This window comes from Papaver somniferum, chromosome 5, assembly GCF_003573695.1.
Source record: "Papaver somniferum cultivar HN1 chromosome 5, ASM357369v1, whole genome shotgun sequence".
NCBI classification, from domain to species: domain Eukaryota; kingdom Viridiplantae; phylum Streptophyta; class Magnoliopsida; order Ranunculales; family Papaveraceae; genus Papaver; species Papaver somniferum.
Window position 1 is genome coordinate 135,644,806 of NC_039362.1, and position 16,563 is coordinate 135,661,368.

Genomic DNA, 16,563 nt, shown 5'->3' on the forward strand with positions numbered 1-16,563 from the left:
ATTTTTTTGGAAATAAATATTTTTGGAAATTTCGGCTCGAAAAGTTGCCCGGGGCACCCTTGGAGGACACGTGTTATTCGGACTCTCACCGTTGGTTAAGGGGCACCTCAATTGCTAAGGGGCACCTTCTTTGCTATTCGCACCCCATCTGTTGGTTAAGGGACAACCCCTTCTTCTTCATCTTTTGAAAATTGAAATTGGCGGGAAAATAGTCACAGTTGCTGGCAGAATTTTCGATCGAATTTCGGACGTGATTTAGTGAGATTCAATCCCTGAAACTTAGTGGGTAGACGTGATATGTCATAACAAAGCTGGTATGGGCGCTTGTTTCGATCGAATTTGGCTGGATAACTCGTAAGAAGAAAACAGGGCAAGCCACGTATAGGAAAGATACTCGGGATTTCTGTGCCATGTTGAGGAGACTTCGTGAGGATATTGCATGTATAACTGATACTGGTATTAGGTAGAAACGTGCTGGGGCAATTCCGTGTACAACAGGCGCATGAGAGAGTTAATTCAGGGAAGAAAATATCCGAAGAATATTTTTTCTTCAAGACGAGTTATGGAGAATTTGATGAAGTTATGACGAGATATTTTGGTGTTAAAAGGCTATATAAGTGGCTGAGGATTAGTAAGAAGAGGGGAGGGAGTTAGGGAGACTTTAGAAGACAACAGAGGCGAGAAATCAAAGTTGCAGAGAACTCCATTGTTGCTGCCGGTGAAGAACACACGAAGAACAACGACCCACACGAAGAACCGTCGTTCATGCTACAGTGGAGCGGCAAACTTATTTGCACAGTAACAGCGACACTAGGGCAGACTTATTTGCACAGTGACAGCTACACAAACCTTATATCATTCCTTGTAACAGTTTGGTTTGTAACAGAAATAATTATTACAAACCCGGTTTAAGCATTATTTCTCCCATTTTCTTCATTTGTAAACCCCTTGAGCAATAAAAATGATTTTTGAGCGTGTTTCCAACATGATGATGAGCTAATTCTCCCAAAACCAAGGCAGTGAGGAAGCTATTTACGCATGAATAATTGGTAATCATTTATTTCCTCTAATTTATAATTCACTCAATCACTGCTTTTGCAGAGTTTTTGATTGTTTGCAAAAATTTTCTTCATTAGTTGTGATTCAATTAGATAGGTTATGCTTTGTTTAGATAATCTATGCTTAGGGATACAATTAATTTTTGAGAATTTTCCAGATTATTTGTGAATTAAGAAATAAGAGTCTTAAAATATAATTAGAGTTTTGGATTGTTTACCATAATTTATTCATGTGTAATAGTGAAATCAGTGTCTTGGTTGTTTTCTAATATCTTGAAGTCAATTTTGTAATAAGTTTTCTTTGTTTTTAAATTTTTATTAATTCTAAAATTCATTGCCTTCACAAGTCTTAAAACAACCTTTTTATCACTATCTATAACAAATTTGAGAACACATCAAATTTTTGGCGCCGCCGACGCGGACTTGTCTTTAGGATAGAGTTTTTAGATTTTTTTTTTAGTTTTTTTTGTTCTTCTTTACGTTTTTGGGTTTTTGTCTTTTCCTTTCAGATTTTGGGAATTTGGAGCGAAAGAAATTTTTGCCAAAGCTTTTGGCGAATATTTAAAGACTTGAAGTAAAAGGCAAAGCGAAAGGAGCTAAAGAAGAAGAATTTTTTTTTTTTATAGAAAAAGAGAGAAAAAAAAAGAGAGTGTTATTTTATTAGATTGTATTAGGAATTCTTTTTATTTTGTAATTTTCTTTTTCTTTTTGTACTTTATTTTTTGGACCTTTCTTTTGGACTTTGGACATTTGGACATTAATTTTTTTTAATACCCTACAGAAGGGTAGATTAAATATTAAACTGTTTGCAGAGAAGGACGGTGATTACGATATCACCTCGGCCCCTCGAGTTCGTACACAACATAGGAGTTGTGGTCCGAGTCGACGACAACGGTTCATCCCCCGTCTGGAACGGGAGGTAAGTCTGTCGAAACACTCGCGAATCCCCTGTCAGCGAGTTACTGTATTCCTTCGTTTGCATATATGCCGAGGAACTGAAAACGGTTGTTTTAAATTCCTAATAAATGGCAAGGACTGGCCATACAAGATAAGGGTTCGGATTTCATCACCGTTCTCCCTGCCTTAGGAAAACGAAACCAAACGCGAACCTAAGCTTTAAAATTTGGAATAGAACGAGACCTATAGGGTAACGAGCTTAGTAGGAAAGTCGTTCGGAAAATATTGGTTACTCTTTTAGCATACTTCGAAGTTCATGATGGCTTCTGTGAGTTGAATGCGTGACTGCGCCGCCTTATGATAGCGGTGAGGCCTTGGGTATCAAATCTCCACTGAGCTTCCCTCGCCTCAATTCAACTTACTTTGACTTGGATTGATTCCATAGGGGTTTGCTTAAATTGTAACGAATTCCCTTTCGAAGGATTAGAAGCTGGTCTAGAAAAAATCTAAGTGGAACCATCATGCTTTTTGTTTGCTAGAAATCAGTAGGTTTGCTGTGGTGGAGTCAGCCTTGTTTGTGTTTGCATAAAACTTCCCTTCCTTTTAGGATTTTTTTTGTTTTTTTTAGTGTATGCCCGAAAGGGCTTGGAAAAGAAATACTTTTGGCCGTTTGATTAGTGACGAGCCTAGAAGTTCTTCTTGTGAAAGCGGGGAGCTCGAAGACTCTTCTTTTGAGAGCCCCGTTTTTGGAAACTTCAGTTTTGAAAATCTGTCTCTTCGTGAGGAAGGTACCCCTAGTACTTCAGCTGTGCCAGCGATGACAACTTTGAAAGATTACATGTTCCCAACTAGGACCAACCGAGCTTCGTGCATTAAATTGCCAGCCAGTACGGCTAATTTCGAGATAAAACCTAGTATTCTTCAGATGATCCCTATGTTCTTAGGAAAAGATGATGAGAACCCTTATTTTCATATTAGGGACTTTGAGGAAATTTGTGGGACAGTTAGAATAAAAGACCTCATTGATGAGGTTTTGAAACTTAAGATGTTTCCCTTTTCCTTGAGAGATAAAGCCAAGACCTGGCTGAACAACCTACCACCCGAGTCCATTGAAACATGGCAGGAACTTGTTGCTGCTTTCTATATGAAATTCTACCCTAAGCATAAAACTGCAGCTGTTAGGCAGAAAATTAGTGCTAGTGTGCAACAAGAGGGAGAGTCTCTTTATAGGTTTTTAGAGAGATTCAATGATCTCCTATCCCAGTGTCCCCACCATGGATTTGATAAAATGAAACTTGTTGAGATTATTTATAATGGTTTAGACTATTCAACCAAAGCCATGGTCGAGTCTATGTGCGCTGGTGAGTTCACCAGTAAAAATGTTGATGATGCTTTTACCTTCTTAGGAGTTATCGCTGAAGAATCCCAACAGTGGGAGTCTTTTGTTGAACCCCCTAAAAGACTCTTGGTCAATAGAAGTAGCACCAATGTGGTAGATACAAGCTTCGAGTCAGATGCTAAGTTTGCTGCTTTGTCTAGAAGGTTAGAAGCTTTGGAATTGAATCAGCCTAATTATAGGTCTCTTGTTGAACCTGATGATAGGATTAGAGCCGCTCAAGTCTCTAGTTGTGGAGTAGAGCCCAATAACTCGTTTTGGGAAGGTCATGTTAGTGAAGAACAAGCCCATGCTGTCTATAACAACGCTAGGTTTGAGAACCGTCAGAAGTTTTACCCATACTCAGAAACCTACAACCCTGGTTGGAGAAACCATCCTAATTTTTCTTGGTCTAAGGGCCAGAATCAAGGTCAGTCTAGTAATTCTCAGCCTCCCCCAGGTTTTGGTTATGTTAAGAACTCTTCAGGTCAACCCTAGTTTCAGAACCCTTCGGATAAAAAGATCACAAGTTTAGAAGACACTCTAGCCTCGTTTATTAAAAACTCTGATAAGATCAACCTAATGGTTGCTCAAGGGATAGAAGAAAGTAAAAGTATAGGTTATGCTAACTCCCAAGCTATTTCTGAGTTAAAAAACCAGCTTAGTCAGATAAATGAATCTTTGAGGGAAAAAGGTAAGTTTCCTAGTCAAACTCAACCCAATCCTAAAGCAGAGAAATCGTACAATCATGTGAACTCTATTACAACCCTTAGGAGTGGAAAGAAAGTTGACAATAAGGTTGCCATGCCTGATAGTAAACATGATGTAGTTCACCCTTCTGATCCAGAAAATGAGGAGACTGATAGAGTCTCTAAAAAGACCAATGAGGGTCCTGCTGAGCCCGACTTTGTTCCCAGAGCCCCGTTTCCCCATCTGCTAGTTCCAACTAAGAGCGAGTTGAACTTTAATGATATATTAGAGGTTTTTAAGCAGGTTACTATCAACCTACCATTGTTGGATGCGATTAAGCAGATTCCCCCTTATGCTAAGTTTCTTAAGGACTTGTGTACATGAAAGCGTAAGCTTAATGTCCAAAAGAAAGCCTTCCTAGCTATTCACGTGATTTCCATTATTCAGAATACCACTACTTCTAAGTATAAAGACCCAGGGTCCCCTACCATTTCTTGCACAATAGGTAAATACCGTGTTGAGAAAGCTTTGCTTGACTTAGGAGCCAGTGTGAATTTACTTCCATACCATGTGTACCTCAAGCTAGGACTTGGTGATATGAAACCTACCCAGATGACACTTCAGTTAGCTGATACGTCCGTTAAAATTCCTCGTGGTATGATCGAGGATGTTCTTATTGAGGTCGACAAGGTTATTTATCCAGTGGATTTTGTTATCCTAGATACCCAACCTGTCCCTGACCCAGAGAACCAGATACCAGTGATTTTAGGTCGCCCATTTTTAGCAACATCCAATGCGATCATTAATTGTCGAACTGGTATTATGAATTTGTCTTTTGGTAATATGACTATTGAGCTGAACGTCTTTCATATTAGTAAGCTACCCTCTGAACTAGATGACTCGAGCATAGAAGAGGTAAACATGATAAGAACATTAGTCGAGGAGTCATTACCAAACACTTTGTTAGAAGATCCGTTAGAGAAATGCCTAGCTCACTTTGGGATTGATTTCGATGATGATAATGTGATTAATGAGGTGAATGCTTTGTTAGATTCAACCCCTTTGTTAGAAATTAGTAACGGATGGAAACCTAAGTTCGAACCACTACCAGTTTATAAGTCTACCCTCGTTCCTTCGTTAGAAGAGCCTCCTAAGTTGGACCTAAAACCATTGCCAGATACCCTGAAGTATGTGTTTTTAGGCCCGTCTGAAACTTTACCTGTGATTGTTGATTCTGACTTGGATAGTGATCAGGAAAGTAGGCTAGTGACCGTCCTTCAAAACAACAAGGAAGCTTTAAGGTGGACCATAGCAGACATTAAGGGTATAAGTCCTACTGTTTGTATGCATCAGATCTATTTAGAGGAAGATACCAAACCTTCTAGGGAGATGCAACAAAGACTAAACCCTAATATGAAAGAAGTAGTTCGAACCGAGGTTCTTAAGCTGTTAGATGCAGGCATTATCTACCCCATTTCAGACAGTAAGTAGGTCAGCCCCGTTCAGGTTGTTCCCAAGAAATCCGGTATTAATGTAGTCCAGAATGATAACAATGAGTTAATCCCGACCCGAGTGACCACGGGTTGGCGTGTTTGTATTGACTATTGGAAATTGAACAAGGTCACTAGGAAGGACCACTTTCCCCTTCCCTTCATCGACCAAATGCTAGAGAGATTAGCTGGATATAGTCATTACTGTTTTTTAGATGGCTACTCAGGCTACAATCAGATCGTTATTTCCCCAGAAGACCAAGAAAAAACTACTTTTACCTGTCCCCTTGGTACCTTTGCGTATAGACGCATGCCTTTCGGGCTATGTAACGCCCCTGCGACTTTTTAGCGTTGCATGATGAGCATATTTTCCGATATGGTAGAAAAGTTTTTAGAGGTCTTTATGGATGATTTTTCAGTGTTTGGTTCGTCTTTCGATGAGTGCTTGCATCATTTGTTATTAGTGTTGACTAGGTGTAAGGAAAAGAATCTAGTGCTTAATTGGGAGAAATGTCATTTCATGGTTCGATCAGGAATTGTCTTAGGGAATATCGTATCTTCTAAGGGTATAGAGGTAGATAAAGCCAAAGTTGACCTTATCAAGACTTTACAGGTCTCAAAAACCGTAAGAGATATTAGGTCATTCTTAGGGCATGCAGGTTTTTATCGTCGATTCATTAAGGATTTTAGCTTGATTTCTAGACCTCTTTGCAACTTGCTTGCAAAAGATGTTAAGTTTGTCTTTGATGATGCTTGTTTAGAGGCTTTTGAGAAGCTTAAGACTTTACTCACTACCACCCCCATAGTCCAGGCACCCAACTGGAACTTACCCTTTGAGATCATGTGTGATGCTTCAGATTATGCTATTGGTGTTGTGCTAGGTCAGCGAGAAAAAAAATTACTTCATGTGATTTACTATGCTAGCAAAACTCTGAATGATGCCCAGTTGAACTATACCACTACCGAGAAGGAACTGTTAGCCATCGTGTTTGCCTTAGACAAGTTTAGACCCTACCTCTTAGGTTCTAAGATCATCATATATACTGATCATGCTGCTTTTTGAAATATCTTTTGTCTAAGAAGGATAAGAAACCTAGATTGATTAGGTGGATAATTTTGTTGCAAGAGTTTTCTCCAGACATTAGAGACAAAAAGGGTGCCGAAAATGTAGTAGCAGACCACTTGTCTAGGCTAGTTGTTGATTCCAATGATGAATCCCTTCCTATAAGGGATAGCTTTCCTGATGAACAACTGTTCTTTGTCACCCATGGTATGCGAATATAGTGAATTATCTTGTTACTGGTCGAATGCCCCAACATTGGGTAAACAAGAACGTTCTAGGTTTTTAGCCGAGGTTAAGCACTTGTTTTGGGATGATCCTTATTTGTTTAAGTATTGTCCATACCAGATTATTAGGAGATGTATACCTGAGAGTGACCAGTCCAGTATTATTTCCTTTTGTCATGATCATGATTGTGGGGGTCACTTTAGTGCTAAGAAGACTGCTGCTAAGATATTGCAGTGTGGATTCTATTGGCCTTCGTTGTTTAAAGACTCCAATAGTTACTGTGTTACTTGTGAGCGTTGCCAGAAATTAGGAACCATTTCCCATAGGAACATGATGCCCTTGAACCATATTTTAGTTGTTGAGGTCTTTGATGTGTGGGGTATTGACTTTATAGGTCCGTTTCCTAATTCTTTTGGTAACCTATACATCCTTGTCTCCGTAGACTATGTCTCTAAGTGGATTGAGGCGGTTGTGTGTAAAATCAATGACCATAGGGTTGTGATTGAGTTCTTGAAAAATAATATACTTACACGTTTTGGTACACCGCGAGCTATAATTAGTGATGGAGGGTCGCACTTTTGTAATGGACCTTTTAGGCTTCTGATGAAGAAATATGGTATTACACATAAGGTAGCTACCCCGTATCATCCGCAGACTAGTGGTCTGGTAGAGGTTTCCAATAGGGATATAAAACGTATATTAGAGAAAACAGTTAATCCTAATCGGAAAGACTGGTCGTCTAGGCTTACTGATGCCTTATGGGCTTACCGTACTGCGTTTAAGACCCCCATTGGAATGTCGCCTTATCGGCTTGTGTATGGCAAGGCATGCCATTTACCTCTTGAGTTAGAACATAGAGCTTATTTGGCTATTAAGCAGCTAAATTTTTCACTTGACAAGGAAGGATCCCATAGGAAACTCCATCTCAATGAGTTGGACGAGATTCATATAGATGCTTACGATAGTGCGAAGGAGTATAAGAACAAAATGAAACTTGTGCATGATATAAATATTTTACGGAAGTCATTTTCTCCAGGTCAAAAAGTTCTTCTGTATGATGCCCGTTTACATCTTTTCCCTGGGAAGTTACGTTCTCGGTGGAAGGGTCCTTTTATTGTTCGCACTGTCTTTCCTCACGGAGATGTTGAAATTGAGACACCGGATGGTAGTAGTTCTTCGAAGGTTAACGGTCAGAGATTGAAACCCTTTTTAGAGCCCTTTCCTACAGGTGATGTTGAGGAGGTCCCTCTGGAGGACCCTGTTTACCCTTGATTGACCATCGAGGAAGTTGTATGTTGTATATTAGTTTTTGATTTTCTTCACCTAGGTACTATCTTTCCAACTTCTCCTCGTGTTATTTTACTTTTGGTATTGCTCTTTCATTAGAAACATTGAGGACAATGTTAGATTTAAGTTTGGGGGTGGGGAAGAACTTTTTAGTTGCACTTTTGAAACTTCTAGCGTCACATGGTATCCGGTTAGCTAAATTTATATACTGTTTCTCACCGAAAGATAGAAATTGGAATGCTAGGGATAACAACCTTTTGAGATATTAGAGAAAAAGACATTGAGATCCTTGAAATTCAGGAGAGAACTTGTTCCTTTTAGAGGGTAACCGTGATGGACCTAACCATACATGATGAAAAGGCAAGTAGGTCAGGATATGCCATAAAGACAAAGCAACCTCACAATGTAGTCTTAGTTACTGGATTGCGACTCTCTCTCAGTAGAAACTTATCATCATCAACAAGCGGAGTGACATCAAAATCTATGAAGAAATTTGAAGACGTTTTAGGTTTAGAAGCAACAATAGAAAAGAATAATCCAAAAATCAAGTTGAAGTTATAAGAGCAAATGATATAAGTTGTTAGAATCCATGACACCAAGACATCACAAGTTGCGAAGATCCAAGTTTTGAAAGTCCTTCTCTCATGGCCATGTAAATTGTTGTCTTGTAATTTTTTGTTACCGAAAAAAAAATGAAAAAAATGAAAACAATTAAAAAAAAATGAAAAAAAAAAAATCCAAGTTTTAAAGTCATTACGTTCTTTTTGTTCAATAAGGCCATAGGGAAGTAGAAATTTATAAGTCAAGCAAGAAATCGAAGAGAAGAGTAAATTGTCAAGGTTCTATGAGGTTCGAGAGTTTATCATCAACAGTTGAAGACCGAAGAAGATGTTGTTTCTACTGAGCACTATGAGAGAGTCGAAGAAAGATGCATTTTGGTTGCTTTGTTAGTCCGCTTTCAATCTGGCACAAGATCTTTCTAGCACTGGTTTAACTCATCACACCTAATTAGTCCAGCTGTGTAGCAGATGTCCTTCTCATCTTTATCTCTCTCCTAATCTTATCCAGCTGTAAAGCAGCGGACGCATCTTACAACGTTTATCTAGCTGTGTAGCGGATATCTCTTTATCTAGCAGTGTTGCGGATATGTCTCCCCTTTTCTTCAGTCAGATTTAGAGCTGACACCTTTAATTTCCCTGGCATTCTAGTTACTTGGAGATAGGTTGAGAATATGTATGTCCTCATAGCTTTTTGGATACTTGTGACCAATTAGAAGTAATGGTTTTGCGGGTACACCTCTGGTAAACCCTCCCGAGCTAAACTCGGTTTTATTTTTTATTATTTTTGCTCGAGGACTAGCAAATAATAAGTTTGGGGGTATTTAATAGACGCATTTATGTGTCTAATTTGTCCTAAATGTTTCGTATTGTTAATACTCGTTTTCGTCCTTATTATGGTGTTTTGTGTGTTTGTAGGTATTTTTTTGGAAATAAATATTTTTGGAAATTTCGGCTCGAAAAGTTGCCCGGGGCACCCTTGGAGGACACGTGTTATTCGGACTCTCACCGTTGGTTAAGGGGCACCTCAATTGCTAAGGGGCACCTTCTTTGCTATTCGCACCCCATCTGTTGGTTAAGGGACAACCCCTTCTTCTTCATCTTTTGAAAATTGAAATTGGCGGGAAAATAGTCACAGTTGCTGGCAGAATTTTCGATCGAATTTCGGACGTGATTTAGTGAGATTCAATCCCTGAAACTTAGTGGGTAGACGTGATATGTCATAACAAAGCTGGTATGGGCGCTTGTTTCGATCGAATTTGGCTGGATAACTCGCAAGAAGAAAACACGGCAAGCCACGTATAGGAAAGATACTCGGGATTTTTGTGCCATGTTGAGGAGATTTCGTGAGGATATTGCATGTATAACTGATACTGGTATTAGGTAGAAACGTGCTGGAGCAATTCCGTGTACAACAGGCGCATGAGAGAGTTAATTCAGGGAAGAAAATATCCGAAGAATATTTTTTCTTCAAGACGAGTTATGGAGAATTTGATGAAGTTATGACGAGATATTTTGGTGTTGAAAGGATATATAAGTGGCTGAGGATTAGTAAGAAGAGGGGGGAGAGTTAGGGAGACTTTAGAAGACAACAAAGGCGAGAAATCAAAGTTGCAGAGAACTCCATTGTTGCTGCCGGTGAAGAACACACGAAGAACAATGACCCACACGAAGAACCGTCGTTCATGCTACAGTGGAGCGACAGACTTATTTGCACAGTGACAGCGAGTATTTCAAAGTTTCCATCGTTGGCACAGCTGAAGTACTAGTGCCTTATTTTGATAAAGACTCGCTATTGTTTTTAGCTTGAGTAAAATTCAAATCAAGAGAGAGATATTAACTCCTTGAGATACTTTTATTTAGATTGAGTCTGACTGTCTAGTTGATTCTCTAGCAAAGTATTTCGGAGTTAGCCCATACAGATTGCTAAGCGAAATATTGGGTGGTGTTGTTAGACCCCCGCTTTTTCAGTTGGTATCAGAGCAGGCAAACACGTTTAAGACCTAACAAGTCCGTGTTTGTAGCGATCTGACTCTATGGACAGAGGTTCTATCTCTATTAACGTACCACCAGTCTTCGATGGCTCCAATTACTTATGGTGGAAAATTGCCATGCGAGATTTTCTTCAATCGCGTGATTTTCAATCATGGGTATATGTGGTTATGGTTATGATGATCCCATTGTGGCAGTCGGTGATGTAAACGTTCCCAAACCTATTGGTGAATACACCGTTGTTGAGATAACTGCTGCAAAGCAAAATTCCGACGGTTTGAATGCTATGATACATGCCATTACCCCAAATCTTTAGCATCATGTGACGAATTGCACTAGATCTAAAGATGCTTGGGAAATCTTAGAAACCGTATTTGATGGAAACTCCAGTGAAAAGGATGCTAGGCTTCAAAACCTTAGTTCCGATTGGGAGAACCTTCGTATGGAATATGAAGAAACATTTGATGAGTTTAATCACAAAGTGTCTGAAATTGTTAATGCATCTTTTGCATTGGGTAAGACTATTCTTGAAAAGGACATTGTGATGAAAATTCTCAGATCGCTGCCATCTAGATACGAGTCTAAGAAGCATTCCATCGTTGAGGGGAATAACCTCGATAATCTTTCCAGAAACACCTTGGTTGGAAAGCTTAAGATATTTGACCATGAGAATACATCCAAATTCGGTAAGGATGTTGTCTTTAAAGCACAAAAGAACACTAAATTACTTGTCAAAAGTAAAAGTGTTCATGTCTCTGAGGATGATTTTCCGGATGAAGATCTTGACAAATCAGTCTCCTTGATCACAAGACAATTTAGGGATCTTCTATTGAAGAGAAGTAAACGGTTTTCAAGAGACAAACCTAAGTCATCAGACAAACCTCACGGTCGCGTACCTCATAAAAACAGGGATGTCGAGGCTGATGACGAGGACATGCCTCATTGCTTTAAGTGTAATGGTTTTGGACATTTTTCCAACGAATGCCCAAATCGTAGAAAATACACTGGGAACAAAGGTATAGCTTTTACACTTGATGAAATGTCTGAAATCTATGATTCTGATGAAGATAGGAAATCAAGTGTAAGGCTTCTTTGTGAAAACATCGGTTTTTATACTTGTAGCAATACATATATCAACCTCAATGGGTTCAGAGAAGAGGAAAACCCAATCAAGCTGGAAGATTCACTGAATCCGATAACTGGAAACCCTATTAGTGATGTTTCAGGATCAGCTGTATGTCTATCTGCTTGCACATCTCAGATGCCTGAATACTATCCAAGTTTGACGTGCTCGTTTTGTTCGATGAAGGGACACAAACTATCAAGGTGTTACAAATACAAGCACCAAATAAGGCACGCCAGCAAACTTCAACGAAGAGCAGATCGATTAGCAAGGAAGCTGAAACTTGCTCAGAAGACCGCCGAGGTATGTAGGATCTTATCTTCGTCTAAGAAGTTGGTTTCCAAGGATAGAATAAGACCATTTGAAAAGAAAATATGGTCAAATCGTTTTGATAGATAAATATCAGAGGATTCCTCCCATGAGGAAAAAGATGGACAAAACGTTGTTCATCGCAACAAAACTTGATTGTGTTGTTGGGAAAATCTTGTTTCATGTGCCTGTTCGAAAAGAGACAAGATTGTGTGCTGATCCAGGCTTCAGAAGAGTTTTTCCTTCTTTTCTTGGTTTTGTTATTTTTTGTCTAACAAATAAAAGAAAGGGTTATTATCGATAATTCTACTCTTTATAGGGTTTTAGAGTTGGGAGTATACGAACCTGTCAATAGATTTCGAACCCTACATTCTTTTTTCCTCTTGACATCCTATATAAGACTGCTTGTTGAGTTAAGTGATTCAATCACACAAATCCAGTTGTTTATAATTGTTCTCAAAGCACTATGTCGTCTGTTGGAAAGGATGTCAACATGATTGTTAAGTCTTCAATCAAGGAAAAAGAAAAATCTCTTGTTTCTAAGTCCCTCAAAAGAAAAATAAGGAATACAAGAAAACCCAGGGATGTTCCTTTTAACTCTCAGAAGTTTTCCGATGTTCTTGATGAGTTAAAGGAAATAAGAAGAGAGCTTTATGAAATAAAGACGTTCGTGTCTAAATCTTTGGAAATTCAGAGGACCCTAATTCGACCTCTTCATCCAAGTCAGTTCGTGGGTATTGACACTTATCTCCGTGAACCTTATGTCCCGATGATTGTCGATAACAAGGAGTTCGGGAATGATAAAGAATTTCTCAAAGGAATTGTTGCCTAGTATGTCTTCTTTTTGGTTAGTTGGAAGAATAACTAGTGCTTTGGATAGTGATGATGGTGACTACACATAGCTATTTTTGTTTTCATCTTCTTATGTTATTTTTTAGGTTTATTGGTTTTTAAATTCTAAAAATATTTGGAGGATGATGTTATTGCAGTTTTGATCTTTATAATTTTGTGATATTGCAATTTGTTTATGGGATATGTATTGTTTACATCCTTGAACTTGAAGGTCCCATATTTCGGTCAAAAGTAAAGTCGTTCATTAGTTGGTATTCGCATTGATGAAAGGACGAATGGACTTTTGACAATTACAAAAGTTATGCCTATGCAGTCATGTATTTGATGGAAAATAGGTTAAAACCTTTTGTTTGACAAGGACAAAGTCTATTATGTTGTTATGATGGAAAATAGAATAGATCCTTGTATGTTATCCACGGTATTGATCTTCATTGATCCATCTTGTTATGTTATACCGTGAAGGCTCCATTGTGTGTCTTATGTTGAGCACGATACAACTAAGTCGATTATTCTTATTGGCTTTGTTGGTTGTTCCATAAGATGTTATATGACGAGCATTATGAACTAAATTAATTATCTTGGTTGGTTATTTAGTTATTTTCTCTGAAAGTCTTCTTTTGTCGAGCAAAATCTTTTGACAATTAAATTGATTACTTTTGTGATTAGTTTGGTTGTTTGTTTTCCAATTAGATTAATTATGGGTTCTCTTGTAATTAGTCTAGTTGAGTTTTCATATATTCTACAAATTCTTGTGTTGAGTATATGAACGGATATACAAATCATGTTCTATTGGTTGATGTAGTCATATATTCTGTAAGATTTTCCTTATGTTGAGTATGTGTACGATTAAGTTAGTCATCTCCGTATGATTATCTTAGTCGTAGCTCCGTAAGTTTACTTATGTTGAGCACTTTCAATTAAATTGATCACTTTTGTGGTTTGATTTAGTTGCGTATTCCAATTAAATTAATCATGGGTTTTCTTGTGATTAATTTGGTTGAGTTTTGGATATAGAAAATCATTTCTATGGTTTTTGGTGTCCACTTAAAAATCCTTCTTTTCTTTCGAACTTAAGGTCGTTCTTGTTGTTCTTTCGGGAATGACATCAAATGGGGGAGAGTTCTTTTGAACTTGTGCTTAATGGTAATATCTTGTGGGGTGTGCGGATGTGGAATTTTTTAGGGATTATCTTATATCTTAAAACTCATTGATGATTGCATCTAGCTTCGGCTTTATGATTGCATCTAAATTAAGTTGGTATGTATTTTTCTTTTGGTCTATGAAATGTCTCTTGTGGAAATTTCATTATGATCCCATTCTTGTACCTTTGCCAATTTTATTGACAAAAAGGGGGAGAAATAATGTAGTTCACACTACAAATACATATGGTTTTCGGATCATTTTGTAAGGGGGAGTGGTTTCCATGATCGAGATAGAGTATTGACTAAGGGCGAGTGATACATATCACCGTAGTATTATTGTTAAAGTCGTGATGCAATTGGACTTTGATGTTACATAATAATACTATGTCTTTGTATAATGATGATCGAGAATCTCGATTTCTCTCATTGTTATAGCTACGGATCTTCAACAATGGTGATGCTAAACTTACAACCTTTGGGATCATTGGAGTACTTGGAAGGACGAAGATTTCAGGGAACGTTGAAGCTTAGACTATGGATAGGACCACTAAAGTTTATTTTTTTTGTATTCCATATGTATTAATAGTTTTGTCACTAAAATTGACAAAGGGGGAGATTGTTAGAGCATAGATCGGTCGACCTCGCATGCGTTGGTATCTCAAGCATGTTTATCAATGTTAGTGATCAAAACTACGAGTCTTGATTTCTAGCCTACATAGCTAAGTCTCGGACTAGGATAGAAAAGTGTAGTTGAGCTCAAGGACTTCATGGTGATTCATCATAAAACGACGAAGATCTATACAAGGAACCGTGGAACTTCATCAACAAAAAGGTATGTGGAGACTTGAACTTATCTATCACTCAAAAGTCTATCTCTTCTATCTCCTACTTCATATGAGACAAAAGTCGTAAACTATATAGACTGGATCACACACATTTGATATTTCGAGCCGAGTATATCTCGCCTATCTATATCTCGAAATCATGTGTTGGTAAAGCGTTTCGCTTTGATCAAGTTTATCTTCACCTAGTGACGAAAGTCATGAAAAGTTCAATTACTTTGAGAATTTCCCTGACGTGAATCGATTTGTGAATAACGGCTACATAGCGTCCTCTAAGAATGTCTCAATGGTTGGAATGAGAATTTAGATTACATAACCATGTATTCCTTAATCTGAAGTTTTCGAACTTTGTTGATTGAGATAAACCGGAGGAATTGGCTTTGCCAAGTTCGCGAACCCATTCCGCGAACTGACGGAAGTTCTCGTACCGAGAATTTGTGCTGGGATTTTCCAAAAACTCGTTTGCGTGTTAGTCCGCGAACTCAGTCCGCGAACTGGCGAAAGTCTCCTTGCCGAAATTTTCTGCTGAGTTTGGAAAACTCCGCCGGTTGTCTTAAGTCCGCAAACTTGTTTGTGAGCTTAAGTTGTTATGATCTAAAGATGTACTCTGAACATGAAACTTAAATTACAAGGAATGCTTTATGCAAACCGTGGCTATAAAATTCATGAGACGATTCAATCGAATCGAATCATCTTTGTTTCAATTGTGTCTTGTGTAGTTACATAAGATCTCATAGCAACTGAACAACTCTTTAACTAGTTCATTTGAGTCAATTGAACTATTTATGGTGAAGAAGAACAAGGTTAATATGAAATGCTCATATGGTTAACCTTTTGGGTTACCATGTTGAACCAACATATACGTACACGTTTGGGCACGGTTTTCACAAACCCTGTAAACATATATCTCAAGTGAGTGTGACAATCTAAGTTTTCGATCTAACGGTTGAGAAATATTGGCTTGAATCTAAAACAGGTTTTCATCGAATGATGAATATTGATTGATTTGTACCTAAGGCAAAACCCTGATTTGAAGACTATATAAAGGAGACATCTAGCGTTGGGAAAAACTAATCCCCACACGTCTGTGTGATACTAGTGCGCTCGCTAGAGTCGATTCCCCTTTAACCTTTGGTTTTCTTCTCTAAAACCAGGTTAACGACTTAAAGACTTCATTGGGATTGTGAAGCCAGACCGATACTACTTTTATTGTAGTTGTGTGATCTGATCTTGCATCTTTTATCGTACGAGTACAATCGATTGATTGGCTTGAGATCGTGAGAGTTCTCCGATAGGCAAGATAAAGAAGTCACAAACATCTTCGTCTCACTGTTTGTGATTCTTCGACAAACATCATGCGTAGTCAGGAAGGATTGTAGAGAGGTGATTGATTAATCTAGGCTGTTCTTCTGGAATATAAGACCGGATTATCAATTGGTTCCTGTTCACCTTGATTTAATATCTTAAGACGGAACAAAACCTAGGGTTTATCTATGGAAGACAGATTTATCCTTTGATATACTTTTCTGTGTGAGAAAGATTTGTTTATTATCAAGTATGTGATTTTGGGTTGCAACAACTCTTGGTTGTGGCTGAGATCATCTAAGGGAATCAAGTGCGCAGTATCCTGCTTAGATCAGAGGCGTAGGAGTACAATTGTA